This window comes from Syngnathus scovelli, unplaced genomic scaffold (genome assembly GCF_024217435.2).
Source record: "Syngnathus scovelli strain Florida unplaced genomic scaffold, RoL_Ssco_1.2 HiC_scaffold_57, whole genome shotgun sequence".
Taxonomy (NCBI): domain Eukaryota; kingdom Metazoa; phylum Chordata; class Actinopteri; order Syngnathiformes; family Syngnathidae; genus Syngnathus; species Syngnathus scovelli.
Window position 1 is genome coordinate 132501 of NW_026061638.1, and position 7500 is coordinate 140000.

Sequence of the window (7500 nt, forward strand, 5' to 3'; positions counted from 1 at the left end):
TTCACTTGTTCTGGCCGACATCGGGAACCAGCCGAGGCGGACGCTTTTCGGCGCAAGAGCCGTTGGCACTTAGAAAATATTCGTTAATCTTGAACGGACCTCCAGGGGAAGAGGCCGAATTTTCGCTCGTTCGGGCCGACCGGAGGAACCAGCCGGGTCGGACACGTTACGGCGCAACAGCCGTTGGCACTTTGAAAATATTCGCCAAAATGTTCCGGACCTCCAGGGGAAGAGGCCGTATTTTCGCTCGTTCGGGCCGACCGGAGGAACCGGCCGGGTCGGACACGTTACGGCGCAACAGCCGTTAGCACTTAGAAATTATTCGTTAAACTTGAACGGACCTCCAGGGTTAAGAGGCCGAATTTTCGCTCGTTCGGGCCGACCGGAGGAACCAGCCGGGTCGGACACTTTACGGCCCAACAGCCGTTGGCACTTTGAAAATATTCGCCAAAGTCGTCCGGACCTCCAGGGGAAGAGGCCGAATTTTCGCTCGTTCGGGCCGACCGGAGGAACCAGCCGGGTCGGACACTTTACGGCGGAACGGCCGTTGGCACTTTGAAAATATTCGCCAAAATGTTCCGGACCTCCAGGGGAAGAGGCCGAATTTTCGCTCGTTCGGGCCGACCGGAGGAACCGGCCGGGTCGGACACGTTACGGCGCAACAGCCGTTGGCACTTTGAAAATATTCGCCAAAATGTTCCGGACCTCCAGGGGAAGAGGCCGAATTTTCGCTCGTTCGGGCCGACCGGAGGAACCAGCCGGGTCGGACACTTTACGGCCCAACAGCCGTTGGCACTTTGAAAATATTCGCCAAAGTCGTCCGGACCTCCAGGGGAAGAGGCCGAATTTTCGCTCGTTCAGGCCGACCGGAGGAACCAGCCGGGTCGGACACGTTACGGCGCAACAGCCGTTCGCACTTAGAAAATATTCGCCAAAGTCGTCCGGACCTCCAGGGGAAGAGGCCGAATTTTCGCTCGTTCGGGCCGACCGGAGGAACCAGCCGGGTCGGACACGTTACGGCGGAACAGCCGTTGGCACTTTGAAAATATTCGCCAAAATGTTCCGGACCTCCAGGGGAAGAGGCCGAATTTTCGCTCGTTCGGGCCGACCGGGAGAACCAGCCGAGGCGGACACTTTACGGCGGTTGAGCCGTTGGCACTTAGAAATTATTCAGACTTCCATCAAACACACATCGGCCTTTTGCCGTCACTGCCCGGGATGGGCACCGTGGTAGCTCGGACAGTTCGTGTGACAGCTTCCGCTGGCACTTAGAAAATTTTTAAAATGAAAATAAACAGTTCTGCACATACGTGCCGACTATATTTTGCGAAAGGGGGGTAAAGTGATGAGTACACTAACTGGGGGGACCAAGTACATAAAGCCTACCCCTGGTACCTCAGAGAGGCCGAATTTTCGAATTCTGAGGCCGAGCTGGGGAACCAGACGAGGCGGACACTTTTCCGAGCGAGAGCCGATGGCACTTAGAAAATTTTCGGCTAAGTCGGCAGGACTTCCAGAGCGAGAGGCCGAATATTCGTCATCTGTGGCCGACCGGGGAACCAGCGAAGGCGGATAGGCGGTCACGGAGGTCCCGCCGGCTGGTCCGCGGGCCAATTTGGGTCCCGTAATTTAGCGGTCGCGGTCCGGAATCCACGCCGAGCGGGGAACCAGCGGAGGCGGATAGGCGGTCACGGAGGTCCCGCCGGCTGGTCCGCGGGCCAATTGGGGTCCCGTAAGTTAGCGGTCGCGGCCCGGAATTCGCGCCGGCCGGGGAACCAGCGCAGGCGGATAGGCGGTCACGGAGGTCCCGCCGGCTGGTCCGCGGGCCAATCGGGGTCCCGTAAGTTAGCGGTCGCGGCCCGGAATTCGCGCCGGCCGGGGAACCAGCGCAGGCGGATAGGCGGTCACGGAGGTCCCGCCGGCTGGTCCGCGGGCCAATCGGGGTCCCGTAAGTTAGCGGTCGCGGCCCGGAATTCGCGCCGGCCGGGGAACCAGCGCAGGCGGATAGGCGGTCACGGAGGTCCCGCCGGCTGGTCCGCGGGCCAATCGGGGTCCCGTAAGTTAGCGGTCGCGGCCCGGAATTCGCGCCGGCCGGGGAACCAGCGCAGGCGGATAGGCGGTCACGGAGGTCCCGCCGGCTGGTCCGCGGGCCAATCGGGGTCCCGTAAGTTAGCGGTCGCGGCCCGGAATTCGCGCCGGCCGGGGAACCAGCGCAGGCGGATAGGCGGTCACGGAGGTCCCGCCGGCTGGTCCGCGGGCCAATCGGGGTCCCGTAAGTTAGCGGTCGCGGCCCGGAATTCGCGCCGGCCGGGGAACCAGCGCAGGCGGATAGGCGGTCACGGAGGTCCCGCCGGCTGGTCCGCGGGCCAATCGGGGTCCCGTAAGTTAGCGGTCGCGGCCCGGAATCCGCGCCGGCCCGCAGCCACCGCCAGGCGGATAGGCTGTCACGGAGGTCCCGCCGGCCGGTCCGCGGGGGGAACTGCGCCCTCTGGCGGACACGCCATTGTAAATGAATGGGGTTTGGCACTTAGTGCATTTTTCGCCGAAGCCGACGAGCGCTCCGGGCGAGGAGGCCGGATTCTCGCCATCCGTGGCCGGCCGGGGAACCGGCCAAGGCGGATAGGCGGTCACGGGGGTCCCGCCGGCTGGTCCGCGGGCCAATTGGGGTCCCGTAAGTTAGCGGTCGCGGCCCGGAATCCGCGCCGGCCAGCAGCCACCGGGAGGCGGATAGGCTGTCACGGAGGTCCCGCCGGCTGGTCCGCGGGCCATTTAGGGTCCCGCGAGTGAGCGGTCGCGGTCCGGAATCCAGGCCGGCCAGGAGGCACCGCCAGGCGGATAGGCGGTCACGGAGGTCCCGCCAGCTGGTCCGCGGGCCATTTATGGTCCCGTAAGTTAGCGGTCGCGGCCCGGAATGCACGCCGGCCAGGAGGCACCGCCAGGCGGGTAGGCTGTCACGGAGGTCCCGCCGGCCGGTCCGCGGGCCAATTACCTCCAGCCGAGCGGATATGAACTTTATTAGCACCTTCTACGAGATGGCGGAGCCTTATTCGACAACCAGCACCTCGGCTTAGCATTTTCCACGGCCCGCTGATCTTCCAGAAGACGTCCAGCCGGTTTCCTCCTCACATTTTAAGCCGGCCGAGGCTTCCGGCACCCCGGCTAAGCTTTCTCCACGGCCCGCTGAGCTTCCAGGGGACCTCCGGCCGGTTCTCCCGGTGCCTCGCGCCTCGCTTTGTGAGCCGGCCGAGGCTTCCAGCACCTCGGCTGAGCGTTTCCCACGGCCCGCTGAGCTTCCAGGGGACCTCCAGCCGGTTCTCCCGGTGCCTCGCGCCTCGCTTTGTGAGCCGGCCGAGGCTTCCAGCACCTCGGCTGAGCGTTTCCCACGGCCCGCTGAGCTTCCAGGGTACCTCCAGCCGGTTCTCCCGGTGCCTCGCGCCTCGCTTTGAGAGCCGGCCGAGGCTTCCAGCACCTCGGCTGAGCGTTTTCGGCGGCCCGTTGCTCTCCCGGAGGTCGCAACGGGGAGTTACCTCCCTCTCGCGGACACGGCGAGTAAATACACCGCCTCTCGCACTTGGCGCACACTCACTCGCATTGCTACGCCTCCCGTGGCACTTTAAGCGGCCGAACGGCGGGAGTAACTACGACTCTCTTAAGGTAGGCTCACTTGACTATTTATTCATGTATTTATTTATTTTTGACGGTTCGCGGAGGCGATGACGCTCCGCGCGGGTAAACGGCGGGAGTAACTGTGACTCTCTTAAGGTAGGCTCACTTGACATCTATTTATTTATGTATTTATTTATTTTTGACGGTTCGCGGAGGCGATGACGCTCCGCGCGGGTAAACGGCGGGAGTAACTGTGACTCTCTTAAGGTAGGCTCACTTGACATCTATTTATTTATGTATTTATTTATTTTTGACGGTTCGCGGAGGCGATGACGCTCCGCGCGGGTAAACGGCGGGAGTAACTGTGACTCTCTTAAGGTAGGCTCACTTGACATCTATTTATTTATGTATTTATTTATTTTTGACGGTTCGCGGAGGCGATGACGCTCCGCGCGGGTAAACGGCGGGAGTAACTGTGACTCTCTTAAGGTAGGCTCACTTGACATCTATTTATTTATGTATTTATTTATTTTTGACGGTTCGCGGAGGCGATGACGCTCCGCGCGGGTAAACGGCGGGAGTAACTGTGACTCTCTTAAGGTAGGCTCACTTGACATCTATTTATTTATGTATTTATTTATTTTTGACGGTTCGCGGAGGCGATGACGCTCCGCGCGGGTAAACGGCGGGAGTAACTGTGACTCTCTTAAGGTAGGCTCACTTGACATCTATTTATTTATGTATTTATTTATTTTTGACGGTTCGCGGAGGCGATGACGCTCCGCGCGGGTAAACGGCGGGAGTAACTGTGACTCTCTTAAGGTAGGCTCACTTGACATCTATTTATTTATGTATTTATTTATTTTTGACGGTTCGCGGAGGCGATGACGCTCCGCGCGGGTAAACGGCGGGAGTAACTGTGACTCTCTTAAGGTAGGCTCACTTGACATTTATTTATTTATGAATTTATTTATTTTTGACGGTTCGCGGAGGCGATGACGCTCCGCGCGGGTAAACGGCGGGAGTAACTGTGACTCTCTTAAGGTAGCCTGACTCGACGTCTTTTTCAACGGTGGCTGGAGGACCCGGGCGGTTCTCGGGGGTGCGTCGCTCCTCACTTTTGACGCCCGAGGAGGCTCCCGGCACCTCGGCTACGCGTTTTCGGCGGCCCGCTGAGCTTCCAGAAGACCTCCAGCCGGTTCTCCCGGTGCTTTCCTCCTCACGTTTTAAGCCGGCCGAGGCTCCCGGCACCCCGGCCAAGCGTTTCCCACGGCCCGCTGAGCTTCCAGGGGACCTCCGGCCGGTTCTCCGCGCGCTTTCCTCCTCACTTTTAAGCCGGCCGAGGCTTCCGGCACCCCGGCCAAGCGTTTCCCACGTCCCGCTGAGCTTCCAGGGGACCTCCGGCCGGTTCTCCGCGCGCTTTCCTCCTCACATTTTAAGCCGGCCGAGGCTCCAGGCACCCCGGCTAAGCTTTCTCCACGGCCCGCTGAGCTTCCAGGGGACCTCCGGCCGGTTCTCCGCGCGCTTTCCTCCTCACTTTTAAGCCGGCCGAGGCTTCCGGCACCCCGGCCAAGCCTTTCCCACGGCCCGCTGAGCTTCCAGGGGACATCCAGCCGGTTCTCCGCGCGCCCCCCTCCTAACTCGACGCCCGAGGAGGCTCCAGGCACCCCGGCCGAGCCTTTTCGGCGGCCCGCTGATCTCCCGGAGGTCGCAACGGGGAATTGCCTCCCTCTCGCGGACACGGCGCGTAAATGCACCGCCTCTCGCACTTTGCGCACACTCACTCGCATCGCTACGCCTCCCGTGGCACTTTAAGCGACCGGGACCACCGCGAGCGCGGGCGATGACTAAGAGGCTCCCCGGCCGGCCTCGCGGAGCTCCGACGCTCCCCCGCGGGACTTCCGGCGGCCGGCCGGAGCCTCGGCACGGCTGCCGCACTCCCTAATAACACCCCGCGGACCCCCGCGAGCCGAACGCTCGCTGCCGCGGGCGACCCGTGCCAAGGCGGACGCGTGACGGCGCGGGAGCCCTCGGCACTATATCACGGTCACGTATGTAGTCAAATCGTGTAAAATCACCGTTAGTTTATTCATAATATAGGTAATAATTAAATAAATATTAACATCGCGTATATCATTAATAAACACATGTATGTATTTATTTAATAATTAAATAAATATTAACATCGCGTATAATCATGCGCAATACTTCGTGGCCGACCGGGGAACCGGCGAAGGCGGACGCATCGCGGCGCGAGAGCCGTTGGCACTTTGGAAAAATAAATAAATAAATAAATAAATAAATAATAATTCGCCGACCGGGCTCCGGGGGGAGAGGCCGATTTTTGGCCGTTCGTGGCCGACCGGGGAACCGGCGAAGGCGGACGCATCGCGGCGCGAGAGCCGTTGGCACTTTGGAAAAATAAATAAATAAATAAATAAATAATTCGCCGACCGGGCTCCGGGGCAAGAGGCCGAATTTTCGCTCGTTCGGGCCGACCGGGGAACCGGCGAAGGCGGACGCAGCGCGGCGCGAGAGCCGTTGGCACTTTGAAAAAAAAAAAAAAAAAAAAATTCGCCCACCGGGCTCCGGGGGAAGAGGCCGGCTTTTCGCCGTTCGCGGCCGACCGGGGAACCGGCGAAAGCGGACGCGCTCTCTAACGAGCCCCGCCGGCCGGAGGAAGTGCGCCCTCTGGCGGACACGCCGTTGTAAATGAATGGGGTTTGGCACTTAGTGCATTTTTCGCCCAAGTCGAAGCGCGCTCCGGGCGAGGAGGCCGGATTCTCGCCACCCGTGGCCGGCCGGGGAACCGGCCAAGGCGGACGCGCTCTCTAACGAGCCCCGCCGGCCGGAGGAAGTGCGCCCTCTGGCGGACACGCCGTTGTAAATGAATGGGGTTTGGCACTTGGTGCATTTTTCGCCCAAGTCGAAGCGCGCTCCGGGCGAGGAGGCCGGATTCTCGCCACCCGTGGCCGGCCGGGGAACCGGCGAAGGCGGATAGGCTTTCACGGAGGATCCGCCGGCTGGTCCGCGGGCCGATTAGGGTCCCGCGAGTGAGCGGTGGCGGTCCGGAATCCAGGCCGGCCAGGAGGCACCGCCAGGCGGATAGGCTTTCACGGAGGAGCCGCCGGCTGGTCCGCGGGCCGTTTAGGGTCCCGCGAGTGAGCGGTGGCGGTCCGGAATCCAGGCCGGCCAGGAGGCACCGCCAGGCGGATAGGCTTTCACGGAGGACCCGCCGGCTGGTCCGCGGGCCGTTTAGGGTCCCGCGAGTGAGCGGTCGCGGTCCGGAATCCAGGCCGGCCAGGAGGCACCGCCAGGCGGATAGGCTTTCACGGAGGACCCGCCGGCTGGTCCGCGGGCCGTTTAGGCTCCCGTAAGTTAGCGGTCGCGGTCCGGAATACAGGCCGTCCAGGAGGCACTGCCAGGCGGATACACTCTCTAACGAGCCCCGCCGGCTGGTCCGCCGGGGGAAGTGCGCCCTCTGGCGGACACGCCGTTGTAAATGAATGGGGTTTGGCACTTAGTGCATTTTTCGACCAGCGGCAACGCAGGCTGACGGGCGGCCGCTTCCACGGGCCGGTACTACTCTACGGAGGCGCTAGCCGCCTCCGGTGGGGGCCGTGTGATCTCGCTGGATGCCCGAGGACCTTCCGCGAGGCCCGGCCGCAGCTTTTACGCGCGCCCGGTCCTATTACCTGGTGGAAGCTGGAGGCCGGGGCTCCGCAGCTCGCCGCCCGGGGACCTTCCGCGAGGCCCGGCCGCAGCTTTTACGCACCACCGCTGCTATTCTCTGGCTCCGGCTTCGTCCCGGAGGGTGCTTGGGGAACGGCGGCGCACACCGCGAACGGCCGGTGGCGGTCGGCTGGTGGCGGTCGGCTGGTGGCTGTCGGCTGG